The sequence below is a fragment of the Macaca mulatta genome, chromosome 8 (genome assembly GCF_049350105.2).
Source record: "Macaca mulatta isolate MMU2019108-1 chromosome 8, T2T-MMU8v2.0, whole genome shotgun sequence".
In the NCBI taxonomy this organism is placed as follows: Eukaryota; Metazoa; Chordata; class Mammalia; order Primates; family Cercopithecidae; genus Macaca; species Macaca mulatta.
This window is the reverse complement of record NC_133413.1, coordinates 102928976-102949004: the sequence shown is the minus strand read 5'-3', so window position 1 is coordinate 102949004 and position 20029 is coordinate 102928976.

The following is a 20029-nucleotide window of genomic DNA, read 5'->3' as shown; positions in this document are numbered from 1 at the left end:
ATAAATCCCACTTGATCATGTTGTGCTGTCTTTTTGATGTGTTCTTGGATTTAGTTTGTTCATAATCTATGAAAGATTTTTGCATTATGCAATATTGGAATTGCATGTATGCAATTTTAGAAATATTGGTGTATAGTTTTATTTTTTGTTGTGCCTTTTTCCAATTATGATATTATGGTAATACTGACCTCTCAAATGAATTAGAAATAATTCTCTCCTCTTTAATTTTTTGGAATAGTTTGAAAAAAAAACTGGTGGTAGTTTTTTACAGGTTTGGTAGAATTCAGCAGTAAAGTCATCCAGTCCTGGGCTCTTGTTTGTGGAAAGACATTTTCTTAATTTTATTAATAATTCAATCTCATTATTGGTCTGTTTATGTTTTCTATGTCTTTCTGTTTCAATCTGGGTGGGTTGTATCCTAGAATTTATTCATTTCTTCTAGGTTTTCATCTAGGTGTTTTTTCTAGTGAACAACTATAGACTAACAAATTATAGAGTTAATCACTGTTTCTACTGATCCTTAGTATTTTTTGTGGTATCAGTTGTAATGTCTCCTTTTACATTTCTCAATATATGTATTTGGGTCTTCTCACTTTTTTCTGTATTAATCTAGCTGTTTGTCAGTTTTGTTTATTAATTCAAAAAATCAACCTTTTGTTTGCTTGATCTTTTGTATCATTTTTTTGTTGCTGTACCATTTAGTTCTGCTCTGATCTTTAGAATCATAATCCTGAAAGACACAATCCTGAATGTCATCATCTCAAATGTTGAAATTTCTAAAGAACAAATACCTGAAGCAAAACCCCCTAAAGTTTAAAATCCTTAATGTCTACAATCTCCAAAATTACAATCACATGATAGTTGTATTATGTTAGGTGGAGCTTTGTTATTTTCTTTATGAGGAAGAAAATGAATTTCAATTGAATCCCCAAACCATATTGACAGACTTGGAATTAGATGTGATGAAGACTTCCAAAATTGAATTTTAAGGTGTTAAGTTTATTTTTTCCACTCTGTTCAATGCATTTGACAGAAAAGCCAGATGAGTAGATTGGCCGTACAATATGGCAACAATGAAAACTTAAGCTTAAAAAATGCTTCATTTTCTGAATTGGCATTTCTTTCAGAAGATGACATTTCAGGAGCTTTTAATGAAGCAAGCCATATTTGCTTGAAGGAGTCACCGAAGTTACCAACTGGTTTGAAAATACTTATGTGCATGGTGGAATAAGAAGACACTTAGGCAAAGATGTTGTTGTTCAATAACCAGTGATTTTTTTCTGACAAATCTGTGGTCTGCAGATGAGTGCATACAGAACCTTTCCACATACCTGAAACAACATAGAAGCATGGCATAGAAGATGAAAAAATCTAATAGGATATACTCATGTCAGTATATATTGAATCATAGAAGAATTCCAAAAGACCATCACCATGTAGAAAATGAAGTGAATGTATTCTCCAAGGAGAGCCAAGTCCTCTAAAAATAAAAAGAAGCTATTCATTATAATGCAAGACTTCAAAATATAATTAATTAACATAAAAGTCAACCAGTTCTTGTGAACCATCGAGGTGTAATTACCTATGATCTATTTATCCCTGTAGTATACTTTTTCATATGTCTAAATTTATCTTTAGTTTATTTGTCCTTTTTATTTTATTTTTTATTTTTTCAGGGTTTTTATTTTACTATTTTTAATGGCCAACTATATGCTATGCATTTCATCTTCACATTATTTCCAATATTGGAGGTACAAATCTATAGACTCTTAGAGAGTTCTAATTCATTTATACATTTTTTGCCACTATGACTCTATGAAAATGCACTAACACAACATTGACTTTGTGTCTAATTAAAAACACTGCAATTTCCTCAGTAAATGAATAGAATGAATCTGTATTTGTGAAAGACAAAATATCTTGAAATCTTGTCTCTTTGGGTGACTAGTGTGCTGGTGATGCAATAGTGACCCACTAGAATTTTTCACCAATTTCATCAAAAGACTTGTCACAAAGTTTCGGATGACTCAGTCATAAAGCTGGGTGCACACAATTACCAACCATATTGATATGCATTTGTGCATTTCACTTTTTGAGCTATTTCTTTGTAAATATGGTTTATCTGTTTGTAACTGTTATACCCACATGATTATCATTGGTATAACTGAGTGCTTACACTTGCAAAAATATGTGTTATTATTGCCTAATTTATTGGCCTCTAAAGTGGTCTGTCATGTTCTTACATGATTCTCAAAGAAATTCCCTTTTTCAGGTGTAAGTCAATAGAAATTATTTTTCCAGAATAATATTTTTGGGATTTTGATCTTTTGGAATTTCAAAATTCATAATTAAGATGTTCAGGATTGTGTCTTTCAGGATTATGATCAACTCCATCCTTTATTATTTTATTCCTTCTACTAATTTGGTGTTTGCTTTGTTCTTTTCTGGTTCCTGAGGTGCACCATTAGGTTGTTTATTTGAAATCTTTCTACTTATTTGATGTAGGCATGTATTGCTATAAACTTCTCTCTTAGCATTGCTTTCGCTGTATTCCATAGGTTTTTGTATGTTGTGTTTTGATTTTCCTTTGTTTCAAGAATTTTTTAATCTCTTTTTAATTTCTTCATTGGCTCAATATTTGTTCAGGTGTATGTTATTTAATTTCCATGTATTTGTACTATTTCCAAAATTATTCTTGTTATTGATTACTAGTTTTATTCTATTGTGGTCCAAAAAGACACTTGATAAGAATTCAATTTTTTTTGTTATTATACTTTAAGTTCTGGGATACATGTGCAGCATGTGAAGGTTTGTTAACGTAGGTATACATGTGCCATGGTGGTTTGCTGCACCTATCAGTCCGTCATCTACATTAGGTATTTCTCCTAATGCTATCCCTCTCCTACCCCGCCGACACCCTAATAGGCCCTGGTGTGTGATGTTCCCCTCCCTGTGTCCATGTGTTCTCATTGTTCAACTCCCACTTATGAGTGAGAACATGTGGTTCTTGGTTTTCTGTTCCTATGTTAGTTTGCTGAGAATGATGGTTTCCAGCTTGATCCATGTCCCTGCAAAGGAAATGAACTCATCCTTTTTTATGGCTGTGTAGTATTCCACCCCTTAACTTTCAGTCTATTGTGCCTTTATAGGTGAAGCGACTGTCTTGTAGGCAGCATATAGTTGGGTCATGATATTTTATCCATTCAGCCAGTCTCTGTCTTTTAAGTGGCGAATTTAACCATTTATATTCAAGGTTATTATTTATTGGTGATGTTTTATTCTTTTCATCTTCTTAATTGTTTTTTGGTTGTTCTGTATATCCTCCACCCCTCTCTTTCTCTCTTATTGTTTATTATTGTAGTCTGGTGGTTTTTTGTAGTGGTAACTTCTGACTCCTTTCTCTTTCTCATTTACTATCTGCTTTACCAGTGAGTTTTATATTTTTTGTGTGTTTTCATGATGGTGGATATTTTCCTTCTGCTTCCTGACGTACAACTCTCTTAAGCATTTCTCATAGGTCTAGTCAAGTGGTGATAAATTTCCTTAGTTTTTGCTTGGCTGGGAAGGACTACTTCTCCTTTATTTCTGAATAACAGCTTTTTTGGGTGTAGTGTTCTTGGCAACATAGTTTTTTTTTCTTTTAACACTTTATATATATTTTCCCATTCTCTTCTGACTTGTGAGGTTTCTGCTGAGAAATCCAATGTTATTTGTATCCTGTCTTTGTCTTTGACTTTTGAAAGTTTGACTATAATGTGCCTTGGAAAATAATTTTTTGGGTTGAATCTATTTGGACATCTTTGAGTTCCCTGAGAAACTCTGGGTGTCTATATATGTTAGAATACTTGGGAAATTTTCTGTTATTATTTTGTTAAATAGGTTTTCTCTGCCTTTGTCAATCTCCTCCTCTGGAACTGCCAAAATTCAGAAATTTGGTTGCTTTGTGATGTCCCACATGTTACATAGGCTTTCTTCATTCTTTTTAATTCTTTTTTGTAAATCCAACTGAATAATTTTAAAGGACCTGTGTTCAAGTTTAGAAATTATTTCTTCTGTTTGGTTTAGTCAATTGTTGAAACTCCGAATTGTATATTTTACTTTATTTATTGAATTCTTCAGTTTCACAATTTCTGTGTGGTTCTTTTTTGTAATTATTTATCTCTGTTAATTATTCAAATTATGAATTGTGTTTCTGTCTTATTTGTATTATATATGTTCTCTGTATCTCACTGAGTTTCTTTAATATCATTCTTTTGAATTCCTTTTGCAGGTATGATATAGATTTCATGTTTGTTGGAATCTGTCGCTAGATAAATATTGTTCTTTTTGGGGTTTCATGTTTTCTTGCTTTTACATGTTTCCCTCATGTTGATATCTGTGTATTTGGTATAACAGCTACTTCTTCCAATTTTATGCATTGGCTTTTGTAGGGAGACTTCTTCCTACAGTGTAGTCTTTGTGTGAATGTCTTTGGATGTAATCAGCATCAGTAGCTTCTGTGACTTCTGCAGTGGCTCAGGCTGCAGTTCTTAGTAGATGCTGTGATGAGGATTTGCTGGGCACAGGGATGCCAGGTGGGATGGTCCTCAGGCACCAGCGGTGGCAATGGCAAGCCAGGGATGCTGGTCCTTGAACCACTGGATGGCATACAGTTGAACCAGGGTAGCAGGGCAGGTCAGGCCAATTTTTGGGCCTCCAGGCAAATTGCTTGGGTGCCACCAGTGACAGCAGAGGGTTGGCTGGGCCGGGCATTCTCAGGCCCCTAACCAGCATATGTGAGGTCCACAATGGCAGAGTAGCCATGGCAGGCCAGTACTTAGGCTGTCAAAAGTCATGTGAGTATGCCAATGGTGGTGGCAGTGGACTGATAAGGCTAGTCACCATGTCTCCAGGTGGCATGTGTGAGTGTATGCCAGCAGCAGTGGCAGTAGCAGGCAGGGTGGTCCCATCCTCAGATCCCCAGAAATTGTACATGGGTGCCAGTGGCAGGAGGCAGTGTGGGCTGATCCCGAGGCCCCTAATAATGAATGTGAATGCCAGCAGAGGTAGGTGGGGTGGGCCTTTCCTCCCATCCCCTCAATGGTGTGTGTGTGTGTGTGTACCAGTGGCAGTGAGCAGGGCATGATGAACTGTAGGCTCCCAAATGATGCATGTGGACACTGGCAGGGATGGTATTGAGTGGGGCAGGTCTGTTCTCAACAACCCCTAGATGGTGCACATGGCTTCAAGCTGTGGTGGGCAGGGTAGGTCAATTCCCAGGCCCACAGCACACTGAAGTACCATCTGTGGTCGTGGTAGGTAGGACAGGGCTGAGTTTAGGTTCCCAGAAATGTGCATGGGTGCCTCCATGGCAGGTAGGGAAAGTCATTTTTCAAGTCTCTGGATGGTGTGCACCAGTGATAGTAATGGCAGGTGGCATAGGACCGTTCTCAGGCCCCTGGATGTCATATGCAACTGCCTACGGCAGCAAGACAGTCAGGCCTTTCCTCAGACCCTGGATTGGTGCCCAGGTGGGTAGGTCCCCAGTTTCCCTGACGGTACGTGCAAGTGCACAGTAGCCCTGCTGCTGGGGACTGATGGAGATGCTGTCAGTGACAGCAACCCCAGATGGGCAGCCCTCAGGCTCTGGAGAGTGTGATCTTCAGCTTCCTTTGTCTTTCTGGCAGTCTCCTCTGTACACAGTCCCATCCATTCCCTGGGGTATGAGACACTGCATGGTCTAGAGTGCTGGGGACCTGGCTGCACCACTGGATCCAGTTGGTGTTGCAATGCTCCAGCCGTCTGGATGGATGTAGGATGTGTCAGCTGGGCTCCCAGGATATAGAGGTGCAGGGGCTGTTGAGCCCCAGGGTGTATAGTCTGGTAAGGTCTGAGCTCTCAAAATGATGCCCTACTGCAGTAGCTTGGGTGCAGGGTAATGTAGAATCCGGTGTAAACTTTTCTCTGGGATGGTGCCATTGTGTGGATTCCATGCAGCCTTTTTGTACTAGTCTTGGGGCCTGTGCAGACCAACGGGCTCTCCATGTAGCTAGGATTGCCGGAGTCAATGGTGGGAATGTGGAATCCTGGGGATCTCTCACTTCCTTTTCCCTACCCTGGAACATTTCTTGTGGCTTGGAGCCAATCCAAGTCAGGCTGGCTGCTTCACTTCCCTCTCCTTCCATGCCTCAGAAGTTCCCTGTCACTTCCCTTCTGAATTCCAGTGTTCTCTCTTAGACACTCTATTCGATATGTGATTACCCACTGTCTTGGTTCTTTGTGAAGGAAGCAAGTACCAAGTGCCTCCAGTCAGCCACTCCAAAGACGCCTCTATTTTCCCAGTTTTCCTCTGCTCCTTTCATTGCCTCCATTTCAGACAAATTTTCTTCACCTATTTATTTAAGCTTGGATCTTTCTTGTTAGAATCATTCCATAAATGTCTGGTAATCTTTGGCAACTCACTCTGTCATAATACCAAGACACTAAAAAGCTGATTGAAAGGTCTGTGTGTTGGAGCAGAGATTTCAATGAGTGAGCTTTATTGTAAGATGGTCGGGCAGGGATTTTCACCATATTCATGGGGACTTCAAATGTTGGAATCTCAGATTCTTTTTTCTTTCTAACAGTTTGTCCGGAAATGAATTACCTAACTTCCTCTCTTGGGTCTTTAGCTTTGCTGCCCATATTCTAGCAGTAAAACAGAGGAAAGGGGGCTTGAGGTTTCAATGTGCAATGAGTTTACTTTCTCTTACTGTTTATTTTTCTCACTAGTACCTCAACTCCATGCTCCACTGTGCCTGGGATCCACAGTCTGGTGATGTCATGGTTTAGTTTCTTCAGGAAATAAGCCTCTATTTTCTTAGCAGGGTGAAGGAAGCATTATCACCTTGCTGGGCATGTGGCATAGGGTGGAGAAATGGCAGGATCTGAGGGCCTACCCACTTCTTCCACAGACTTTCAGGTAACTTTCCTATCTTCAGCCCCACTTCTCACTCTCATTTTCTATAGAAGAAAGCAAGTGTCTTAATCCTGGTTTTTTCCTAATATTCTTTTACTTGAATAGACTTGCTTCTCATTTACATACTTTCTGATGCACTTGGGTTCAGCTTTCTTTTACCTCCTAAGTTATATACTTCTCACCCATCTTATTTCTATTTCCAAATGTTTGTCAGCATCTCTCATTCACTTTTGCCTCCTCTTTCATCCCCTTTGTATCTGCAGGTATATACCTTTTCAATTTCCTTATAATAATTTTAAAGGGCCTTCAGAAATATAAATACACACGATCATGTCACCATACTGAACCAAAGGCCCCCAAAACTATAATTCTGTTGTTTCTCCTATTTACATTTTTGTTGATAATTGTCATTGAACAAATGCATAAAATAAAGGAGCAAAATAAATCACAAAACCAAAGAGCAGTGAAAAGGAAATGACATTCATCAAGCATTGTCTTTATGACAACCACAGTACTAGGTGCTGCTGACATAAAATCTTATTGGATCCTTACATTCTCTATGTTGTTCTGTGATAGTCATTTTACAGATAGGGAACTGAAGCTCATAAAAATTAAGTAATTTGATGAAGATTATGAAGCCAGCAAGTAGAACTAAGACTTCAATTTAATGCTTATGTCCTTTTCACTGCATCAGTGATTGCCCCTAAAGTAATTCCCCTCAAATGCAAGGAAATGTCTCAGAAGGTCAATGTATACACCACTATTGATGACAATTGATGACAAATATAATTATCTGATCATTCCATTGATATTAATGACTATTTTTGTGCTAAATACTGTATCAAATATTTACATTTAAAATTATTCCCTGTATTCCTTTAGAAATGACTTTTGCCTGAAGGATTTGGTAGTGGGGGCAGGGGACAAATCTATCTTGGTGCCTTTTGCTAGGCAAAAGGTTTGTTGTTTGACTCTTTTATATCAATTGAGTTGCTGTATCATAAGGCATTCTTAGCAAGCCAGGAAAGAAAAATGTTATCACCCTTAGAGGTCTGGCTGAGGAACAAGAACCTTAGATGAAAGCAAAGTTTTAACCATACAGAACACAAACTTGCTTGCTCTGATCCCAGAATCAGAGGACCATGGTCTCAAGCTGGAAATGAAAGGAGGACTGAGATCATGTCATCCAGTGCCTGGGGATATGGTGAGACAGGGCTGGGAATGGAAATGTGAGGTGGACTCACTTACCATATTCTTCATTAGCTGGTTTTCGCCTGAGGTAGTGAGGGGTGTAATGTGCTAGGTTTTATGTTTGTCACTTGTTCAGCTCTGTTTATCCACTGGCTCAGTTACTTGACATACACACTTACGGAATGAAGCTTTTTTCTCTTGGGCCCCTCCAAGCATCTTCAGTCTCAGCTGCCTTAAGAATGCACAGGGGAGGCCAGCATCCATCATTTTGGATGTGATAACTCAATGGCCCTGTGACGAAGAGCCCGTACAACTTTATCCCTATCACAGTGATGTATTCCTATTTCAGCCATTTCTCTTTTTCTGTGTCTTGAAATATCACTTCCTTACCTTATCCCTAACACAAGTGAATACACATAGACACACACATACAGCAGGATATGGATACAAATCAAAATGTGTTATCCCAAGATGCCCAAATTCATGTGTAGCAAACAAAATCTTTTCCCTAATGAAAAAACTTCAATTTTCTTCAAGTAAAATCCTTCTGAGCAAGGCTGTATGTCCTCATTTCCCTTTTATTTAAGGAAGACTTCACTCAGAATAGAACTTTTTTTTTTTTTATCTTCGATGAATATGCTGCTGGCTTCCAAAATGCATTAGAGCTTTCATTATGATTTATAAAGACACATATGCACCAATATAGGTAATATATTAAATAAAAACTATAATACACTTCTATAGACATTGTTATGGCATAAAGTTGAGAGAACTAATTTTATTTGACACTGTCTTTTAGCAGAAAAGAAATAATGTTACACTCAGCATGCCATGTGTAAAGAATCCGGGGTAGAGAGGATAAAAATATACAAGACTAAGAATCCATGACAGCATAGTCTCATGACATGCTGCTTTATTATTATTCTTAATCAGAATACTGATAGGGTGGGAAGTATTTTGGCACTAAAATGTCCATATAATTATCAGCTGCATTTTATATATAAGACAAGTGTTCAACATGTTTTGTATTGAAGCATTTTATTTAGGATGTATTCCTTCCCACCCCCAAGAGGTGGAGGGTCCGGGGTGAAGCAACAAAATAAAATAAATGCCCTGACTGAAGGCACTGTTTCACCAAGCATTATTAAGCTGATGAGGAAAGCTGATGCAAAATTCACAGTATTACAGGACTGGGGATACTCAGGGGACAGAAAGTCAATTACGGTCTTTTCACCTTCGTATTGTTGTGGCTAAATGCAGAGCAGGTTTGGAAGTTAGAAACTGCTGATGCTGTGTGAGGCCAGTTGAGCGATCTCTGTGAAATGATTTATGATGGTCTTAAATCCATTGTTAGCGGACAAGAGCCACATTTCATGTGTGATTGGTGTGAGTAGTTCTTCATGACAGTTTCTCTATCGGTTTTCCCCATTTTTGCATCATTATTCGACATTTTCTAGGAACAGTGCTTTCACTCCCTGAGCAATAGAAGAAGCTCTTGTTATTGATTGTCGATAATGTGCCAGGCTCTGTTTTTGATACTTGGCTCACATTATTTCTAATCCTTAAAACAATCTGGCAAAATGGACATTATCTCCATTTTCCCCAAGAGGAGACTGGGGTTCAAAAAAATTAAACAATATAACTAATAAGTGATTGATACAAATAGATTTGATTCATGTCCATGGGACTCAGAAGCCTGTATTTTTCTGCTAATTTAACACATAGTCCTTTTATAAATTCAACCTGGATACTCAGTTTCTTACTTTCTGTAATGACTCCAGTGAAATGCCATGATTTTGATCCTGGGGGCCTTGGGACCATGACCACTCAGATGCTTCATGAGTTTCTTCAGAAACATTTAGTAAAATTAGTGAAGGTAGAACATGTAATTAAAAAAAAAAAAAAATAGAAATCCACAGTTCGAGTAAAGATATCTGGAGAAATCTAGCTGACCTCAAAGAAACTTAACTTTTGTTTTTTAAAAAAAGAAGAAAATAGTGAGTAAAAGTTAGTAAGAGGGAGTTACAAAAATATAGAAAAACTGGAGCAAACTTAGAGAAGGGTAACCAAAACAGTGAGTGGCCCTAAAATCAAGAAGCAGAAGCAATTGGTGAATACATCAGGAGTGGTTAGGCAGAGAGTTGATCTCTCTCATCAATACTTGAAAGGAGAACTATGGGAGAGAAAGTTAACCTTCCACATATAAGGTGGAAGAATGCAGACCACTGGAAGATCTAGCTCAGGGATAAAGGGGAACTGTCTCTAAGGTTCCTCTAAAGAACAATCAGGGTTCTTACAGGAAACAGGCAGTCCAGAGAAGTAGCAAATTCTCGACTCTTAAAGGTGGGTACGGAAGACCCAGCCTGTCAGCTGAAGGGAATTAAATACAGGGAATTCAGGAATCAGAGAGGTGATTGAAAAAGATTTCCTTTAACGTTCCTTTCAGTCCTGATTGGAAATTGGCAACCCTGATGCTACTTGCCAAATATGTGCCACAAACACTTTTGGATAGAATTAAACCAGCACATATTGGTATGTGAATACTTTCTTAATAAGAAAATTGGATGACATTATCAAAGCACTGTGTATTCCTTTCTCTTTTTTTTAATTTTTGGCTTTATGGATTCTGCCACAGGTTTTAGGCCAAAATGGTTAATTAATGCTCAATTAACACAGTCCCTGTGCTGATTAGTTAATACTATATTTGTATCAGTGATGAGGAAAGTGACAGACTGAATAGAGAATTTAGACAGGGTGTTAAAAATAATGCAGGACATAAGCCCTACACCTGGTCTGGTCACTGGTCAGGACACACCCTTCCGCCTTCTGTTCAGTTTCCTTTTTTTTTTTTTTTCACATCCTTTATGTGCGTCTCTGTTTTGCTACACACGGCCTTGAGCCAGATAGTGTTGTGAGCTCTCAAATGCTTGTCCGCTACTAGCATCATCTGATATCCCTCATGTGTGATGGCCAGCTTCTGTAAACAAGAAGCAAATTCGGCATACATCATAGAGTTCAAACTACGGAGAGTTCGGTTCCTTTCTATATCCTTGAGGAAAAAAGAAGGGCAAAGAATAAAAGAGAGACTGAAGACCCAAGAGTACTTAAAATAGGATGAACTGAAACTGGTCTACTTTTTAATAGGTCAAGTTAATCACAGACATAGGCTGGATTCCCATGAGTTTATGAAAGAATAAAGAAATTCTGAAGGTGCATTTTTTTTTTCCAGTGTTGGAGTCCGAGAGAGTTTTGGGATCTCCCTAAACTAGATGTCTCTATTTTAGCATCACAATGATACAGCTACCATGCATTTATTTTTTTTCATGAATTCATTGCTAGATATCAACACTTGTACCATAAATTCTTTCTAGGCAGGAGTCTGTTTCTTTTCTGTGAACAAAAACTTTTTAAACTAGTTTCTAACAGGGTGATTTTTACTTTTGTCTATGACAATTCTGAATAACCTGGTAACTATGTGTAGAAAACTGCATTTCAACGTCTGTTTTTACAGAGAAGCTATTGAGAGCATTTTGCACTTTGTCCTGATTAATTCTAACATGTGTTCCATATATTTCTGAACATGTAAATACTGTCACGGGACCTGTAAACTGTTGTTCCTTTAGGTGAAGCCACATTAATTATTTTCTCTTATTATGTTTTTCTTAGGGGGAGGAGGAAATTGAGCTCACCGCGGATGAAACATTTTCTTTCTTAACAGTAAATGGGTTTAATAGAAATTCCAAATTATTTTGGCCTGATTTCTATATTTGTTTAATAGTTTTAAGATGTATACAAATTAAATGTTGAATGAAACCTTTAGCCAACGAACAATAAAATGCTCTAGATTCTACAGAGATTGTCGAAAACTAACAAATCCTTCGTTTGTATTTAGCACTAGTTGATGAGGCCTTAGATTTAGTAAGATTGTGGTCTCAGGGCTGATTCTTCAGAGAGAGAGAGAGAAAAAAAGATTTACATATTGAAAAGCATTACTGAAGAGGCAAAATTGCAGAGACTACATTTTTCCCCAGGAGGAGTCAGTTCTGGAGAACATCTCTTCAGCCTTTTCCCCTCCTTCTTCCCCAAGATCCGCAATGTACCTTTCAAATACGTTGTGTCTTTGCTTCTGAGAAAGTGCCTCCACATTTCTCTGTGTGTGGCATGCGTGTGTTTTTGTGTAAATCTGTTTCTTAAGAAACATCCCTACAAGCAAACCAAATCTAGACTTGAAGTTCCCACTTCATGAACAAGTGGACCCTCTCATGTCCCATTTCTTGAACATGGTGAGCTCCGAGACAAAATAAATATTTACATGCGTATGATGCTGTGTTTCGAGCTGCTTTATTGAAAGATAACTGGTTATTTTAAACCATTTCTCTCGGGGCACTTGAACCTTGAAAACACAGCAAATGTTCAGGAGACTGTGAAAACTAGCCCCAAGATGTCCTCTCTATCAGGAATTAAGAAACAACAAGGCATTTCTGAAAAAAATTGTGCTGCCTTGGCAACATTTTGACAGCGAGAATTATCTTGGTTCCTACTCCCCACAGCCTGCTTCTACCCAGCATAAACATAACCAAACTGCTGTTCAATTACCTAATGGCCATCTTAATTATTATTTTGTTTAAGTCAAAATGCATATTAGTTCCCACAAAGCTAATTTTTAGCAAGAAGGTAAAACAGTGTAACTCCCAAACAGAAGCTTTCCTTGCAGCACTGCGGGGGTCTGCATTTAGGGTGGCCCTCCGTGTCTCCCTCATGGTTTGGCAGGTCTCTTACCATTTTATTTCAATTATTACCAAAAGCTATCCGTGTAGGAGTAGCTCCATAAAACTGAAAATTGCAGATAAGTTCACATCTTAACAGCATTTCAAGTGCACATTGTAACAGAGTCCCCAGTAATCAAGTTGCAGGAAGGCTGTTACAATAGTCTTTCTCTGTGTCTGAATTGCAGCGGGAAAGGCAGATGTGGAAATTATGAGTAATGTAATTGATAATCTTAAAGCTTTTAAATACCCAAGCTCTCAACAATCAAGATCTATTTGAGTTCAGAATCTAATAAGAAGTAAATACAATAGGTTTCAATAAGACATTTTATCAGGAGCTCAGCAGCACTTTCACTCCTGCTTTTATGGGCAACATTATCATCTCATCAGCTGACAAGTTGGAGAATTTTATTGTGACACATAATCATTTTTAGTTCATCATATTTCTCCTTTTTCTTGTGCAGTTTTTTAAAAAATAAAGTTTGCTCATTAAATACAACATTTCAGAGGGTTTTGTCCCTATTAGGTTTAATAGGAAAGGAAGCAGCGTGTTGTTAAAACAAGCTGTTTATTGACAACTAATTTATTATGTTCCACTGTAGGAGGCTCTGTAAAACACATCATTGTGTTAAAAGTAATACCACTAAGAATTTTTCTAGATACCTAGAATCGGAAAGCCCAGCTAGTGGCAATTATTTCCAAATTCATCCTACAATTTATTCCCTAGCCTGGCCCCAGAGAACTTGCATGCCATTAAGAGTTAAATGCCACATTAAATACACCTCAACATTATTTTCGTTAATATGCAAATTATTCATAATATCAGGGTGATCTTACATTCAGTGGGAACAGCAATAACGCCTGCTTAATGATGTATTCATCAGTGCCGTAGGTGTCTTTATACTATTACTGTTATATATTGTTTTCAGAAACAGGCTTGACTACAAAGAAATTTGTATTGTCTCTGCAATAATGGTTTCAATCTTTTTTTTCTCTTCTGGTGAAAAAATATCTTTGTTAAGCCCACAGAAGTACTGATAATCCTTCTAATGTTATCATTTTCACATCCAGATATACTGCTACCAAGTAACCTAGCTTCTGTGATCTGGAGTTATTATCATTACAATTTAATCACAAAGGAACTCATCAAAATGTGGCTTTTTCTTTTGTGTTTCTTTGAGAAGAAAAATAATTTTCACATTTCCGTCATATTTTTTCTAGATCTTCTAATAATACGATAAGGAAATTATTTGCGAAATAGTGTCTTGCCTTGCCTAAAACAAAACAAATGTGCGTGCGACTGTATATAAATGAATAAATAATTTCTTGCAAAATAATGCAAACTTTTCATGGCATCAATAACAAAATATAAACTGATGTTTATTCTTTTGAACATGTTTTGTCACTTTCCAGTGGAGCAAAAATGATAAAAGTGGTTTAAGAAGAGGCAACTTGGAAATCTGGTCATGATTGCTCTATCATCTAAAAAGTCATGTAGGGGTATACAGTGGCAAGGTATATCAGCAACAACCTCAAAAGGGCATTTACATACCTCTATCATCTGCATTTAAGGCTGTGTTTTATGCAAAATTTAAAAATTAAAATCTTGAAATTCGGAATTATCCTAAATATATAAGAAAAAAAAAAACCTTTCTGTGATTGTAAGCCTCAGGTTACACCACGAACCATGTCAAACCTTAATACCTGTCTTTAGAATGTTGACTTTCAGTCACAACCTTCCTGCCTTGGGTGTACACTCAGCTACAGTTGACAGGAAGAACACATCGATTGATTATACAGAACATTCAAATTAAATGTACGGCTATGAAAGAAAAGCATAAAAGAGGCGGAGGAATTTTTCTCCTCCCAAGCTCACCATCCCAGGATTTCCCAGTGATAAAAATTAAAGCTAACCAAAGGATCTTTTGGAAGCAAGATTGTTTTGCCATGGATGAGGGATTACTGATTGGCTTTTTAACTTCAGCTTTTCCAAATAGTTTTTCAGTTATTTAATTTACTCTACATGGAGTCTATTGATTATTCAAGTTGGCAGTCAATTTTATAGGGCACCCCGCTGTTTCTTTGCTTAATGTAGTCAATGATTGTAATTGCTTGATCAGTGCAGCCCATGAAATAGGTTTTGTGTCTTTTTTACAATGCATTGATGGCTTTATCTGATGCAGCCTTGGCAGGGGCCGGGTTTTACAGCGCTACCCGGAACTCCCAGAGGTCTCTAGATTAATGGCTATGGCGAGCTGCCGGGGCTGCTGATGCTGCGCTCCAGAATGTATTCACACATCTGGCATGCCACACTTGGCGCTGGCGCCAGCTTTGTGTTGTGCAGCTACAGAATCTCTCACCAGTGCCTAGTTAACTGTTTTCACTAAGGGAATGAGATAAAAAGCCATCCAGAGAGCTGTTGGCACCCACTCTCTGTCACTGTAGTCACACATTAAAAATTTTTTTCAGTCTTTTTTTTTTTTTTAAGAGGCAAATGATGTATGGAAACAACAAATTACGTGGAATGTTTATGTTTTGAACTCTGTTTGGATTCTGAAAAGCATCCCATGGGTGTTCAAATTCCTGTAAACCAACAAGCAGCCCCTCCTTCCTTTAACCACCGCCTTCCCTTGGATGAGAGCATGATAGTATGAAACGCATCCAAGTTTTCCGCATGAGCTGACAGGGGCTTTGGATTTCGAGAGAAAGGTGGATAGTAGAATCACAAATGTGAAAAAGCAGCCTGAACCACCCTCCACAGCTCATTACAATAAAAAGGTAATTCTCCTGTCCTTCAGTGAATCGGGTTAAATTGCTCAGGCATCATTTCCCTATGCCTGCATGTCAGTGTTTCATATTTGCTACAATTTGAATTGCGTTATTAGACATGTAAAATGTAGTTTTAATAAGTAGACCAAGAAAAAGTAATGAAATATGCAATGGAGTTTCATAAATCCATGCACAATATAATTATATAGTACACATACAGTACTTACAATGCCCAGGATGACATCTACCAAAAAAAGTAAAAATGTGATAGATTTTTAGACCAGCTGGGCTCTGAGTTGATTTTCTCAACAGAGTTTCACATCAGAACTGGACAGGTACAGTTTCTTTATTAATACTTTTCTCTATGAGTAATAAACTATAAATGAATAATGCATCTCTGAAAAGGAAGAATCTACTGAGAAGACAGAAAAATAATACTTTAACTTCGTAGGTCTGCATGGAACTGAAATTTCCATTAGTGAAAGCAACTCTATAAGAATACCATATATGTGTATGCAATACTAATAACCTGCCGGACTATGTGCAAGAAAAAAAAAACTAAAATTTTCTGAAAATAACCATTCTCGTTTTTAGATTTTACAGTCATTGTGTGATGTCCTTGCTAGGAACATTTCACTGTTAATTCAGATTTCAATGCATTTACAATGGAAGGCTCTCCAGAAAACTCTCCCTCTCATCCTTTCCTTTCTTGGCCTTCAGACACATTCTAAAGATAATTCATCCGTTTTGTGCATAGCCGTATATATTACACAACTTTCTTTTCTTATAGAGAATGTTATTATTTAATAAGTTGAACAGAAAGAAGCCAAGTCAGCAATTTATCCCAGTTTACTGCCAGCCCAGCTTTTGAAATATGAAGAAATGTCTTTTTCTTAAGGACTGGGTAAAGCATCTTTCTGTTCCTCTACTCTTTAATTTCATTTTACTTTGAAATGTCATAAAAATGACAGTCATTTTGAAATAGATGTCTGAGTCACGTTTTCATTGCTGTGTGCATCAAGATGGTCTTGTCTGCATGACTGAAAGCCTGGATCCATCCTCCTGCATCCCACAGCACACACACATACACACACACACACACACACAATGGGTGGCACAGCAAAGAGTGACATGAGAGCTAAACAAAATACTCAGAGGAGCTGAAGGACTCACTAATATGACAGCTGATGAAAAGCCTTGCTTCAAACTGATTTAAGATAATTTGTGATACGGGATGAGTGTTTGGAGAAGGTCTGGGAAGATGTTCATTGTTCAGGTTAGGATGAACACACCCGCCTCTCCTCCAGTGACAAAAGCTTGGCAAGTCAGTTCCTGACAGAGACCGTGTGTAATCAGTTGATCCCGTGGTGGGATTAGCTTGATTCTGGATCTCCATTCATTCATTTCTCAGTTTGCTGAGCACTTATTGGGGGACTAGGTCCCTTTATCCACACCTCTCACCCATCTGTTATTGATTATAAAGTTCCAGAGGGCAGGGCCTTTGCCATTTTCACTTGCCTTTTATTTTTCCTTTTGGTAGCAAGGTGTTATGCAGATGTGGACACATAATAAATACTAAGGTGCTGAGCTTTGTTGCCCCTACATAAAAGGAGACATGGCCCGAGGAAAATAAATGCAAGTGGGTTTAATCATGCATCTGAAAAGTTGGGGAAAGTGTATGGACAACACAGACTTTTACAAGGATGACAGGGTTCTCTCCTTGGTTATCTTCCTCCCAGAGTACAACGTCATGAGAAGGAAATCAGGGATGTGAGTAGCTTTTGTCCAACAGAAGTAGATTTGAAACCCTGCCCTAGTCCTTAGTGCTGTGTGATCTTGAGCAAGTTATTTATTATCTCTGAACTTCACTTTCCCTTGAGGAGAAGTACAGAGACTAAAACAAATTGCCCATTGTCGCTGGAAGGATTAAACAGGGCGTCATGAGGCAGCACCTGGCTCAGTGTCTGCCATAGTTGTTCCACCCAGCTGTGCTTACAAGAGGACAAAGTTCATTTTCTTGCTCTTTGTCTCCTCCTGAGCACCTGTGGTACTTGTGTGATCTGTCTTTTTCCCCCCGCCTTTGGCCTTTGTTTTAATCCAACTTTGCTTTTCATGCCTAATCATACCAATTGCTCCCTGAAGACATAAGCTTGAATATGGTTTAGAACAATAAGATGACACAATGTGCAATAGCTAAATATCATCAAGTTTGGGAGAATATTACTGGTTCTCCTATACTACATATATTTCTGAAAAAATCAAAACTTAATTGGTACCATTTGTTGCTTGCATTCCTTTACCTGGAGCCTCTCCTGGGCTACCAGGCAGCAGAACAAGCCAGGAGTTGAGAAGCCAGGGCCTAGTCAAAGCAGGCTATCCTGGCCAAGGCACTTTAGCCTGAAGTGAAAGAGGTGAATTTTAACTAAGGTTTACAAATGAAGCCAAAAATTTAAAGCCAGGGTAACCAAAAGCAAAGTCTAAGATATGAGCGACGGATGCGAATTTTCTGATTTACATGGTAACAGGAAAGAAATGGGAATGTACCTAGAAAAGGAACAAAAGTCTTACATGATTGTCATGAACATAACTGGCCTGGCCCCTCAGATTTCTGTTGGTATGGGGGTATGTCATGTTGTCTTAAAGAAAATGGGTTGAGGCAAAGAATCCTGAATATTGAATTCTGAGCCAGATGGCATGTGACTCTGCCTAGGTAGCAGACAGCTCTATGGTTCTCCTGATTGGTTAGATCCTAGTTTACTTGGCAGGTTTAAGAAAGAGGTCCTTGGAGATGGCGGTCTCACCTGACCCTTCTCATACCTCTTAACAATTCAAGGGCTTAGGGTTGATGGCATGATAGAGAAGTTGTCTAAGAAAAGAAGTCTTCTACCTTGGTACATGCTGCATATTTTCAAACTTCTGCCAATAACAGCAGTTTTTGGAGAAAGTTAATAGCTCTCAGTATTTCTCAGACGGGATACATCTATCTACAGAGAAGTTGGGGGGAAACGGGAAGAATGTTCTCTAATACCGCTTTAAAGGATAAATTCTTCAGATACTCTAACATCAATGTTTGTGTTATTCTCATATCTAGAGATCCCACCTGTTCTCCTAGGTTTGTCTGTAACCACTGGTGAATATCATAACATAAATGCTAAAATGGAAATGTATAATAGTAAACTGAAGTTTTATTCATTTTCTGTGAATCACATTGTTTGTGGTGTTTCCACCTTTGAGTTAGGGGCATTCAGGGTGCTTTGGGAAAGAACAGACACCCACAGTGAAACGAAGGGCAGGGGTGGGACCGGAGGCCCAAGTTGTGGCTGCAATAGCTCTGATCCTAACCAAATGTCATTCTGTAAATGGGGAGGGGGGAACAGTTTGAGAGATAAACAATTCTAATGGAGAATAAAATTTAATTTGACTAAAAGTATACCAGAAGTGGGTGTGATTTTAACTGCTTACTTTGCCATCATCTCACATCTAACATCAAGCATTCCTCCTGCTTTCCACCCATCTCCACCACAATGAACAAGAATAAGGGCCTAAGAACAGGAAGAGGCAGGTTTAAGAGTGAGAAAATTACTTTTCCCACAATTCTGAGTCAGAGTGAATATCTTTCACATCTACTATGAAGACTCTTTAGTGAGAAATATACAAAACGCATGACCCTTTCTCTTTCACTTTAAGTTTGGCCCTAGTAGGATACTCTGGCTCATATTCCAACAGAAAGAAATAAAGGGGGGCTCTAAACCAGCACTTATTGATCACTTAGCATGCATAGGTATTAAGTAGTATATATGCTTTTACATAAATATAAGTGTGCACATTTGTGTATGCGTGTGTGTCTGACATTAAGTTTCATTTAAGCCTATTTATTAAAGTGAGATAAATATTATTATATTCCCTTTGTTAATGGGGAACTGAAACTCAGAGAGAGGCTAAGTAACTTCCCTAAGGTTACACAGATAGTAAGAGATATATGCATGGTTCACACCCAGTGTGACTTAATCTGAAACCATGTCTTTTACCCTCCTTCTTGTTGCTTTACACTACGAGTAAGTGGTGTACTTTACACTACGAGTAAGTGGTGTACTTTACACTATGAGTAAGCACAATTCAAAATTGGCTTCTTGAACTCTAGATCCTTGGAGGACTCATTTGTGTGTCTGATTCCTGAATGTGGTACATATGTTTGCTATAGAACACTGTGTCCTGCTTGCTTAGTCTTGGGCATGCTAGTTGCGGACTCATCCTGGAAGGGTGAACCTCAGCTGCTAGGTTCTGTGGTCTCCTATCTACATATTCATGTGCGACTCCTATGTGGGCATGAAGAGGGTCCGGTGTGGATGTTCTAGATTTTGAATAT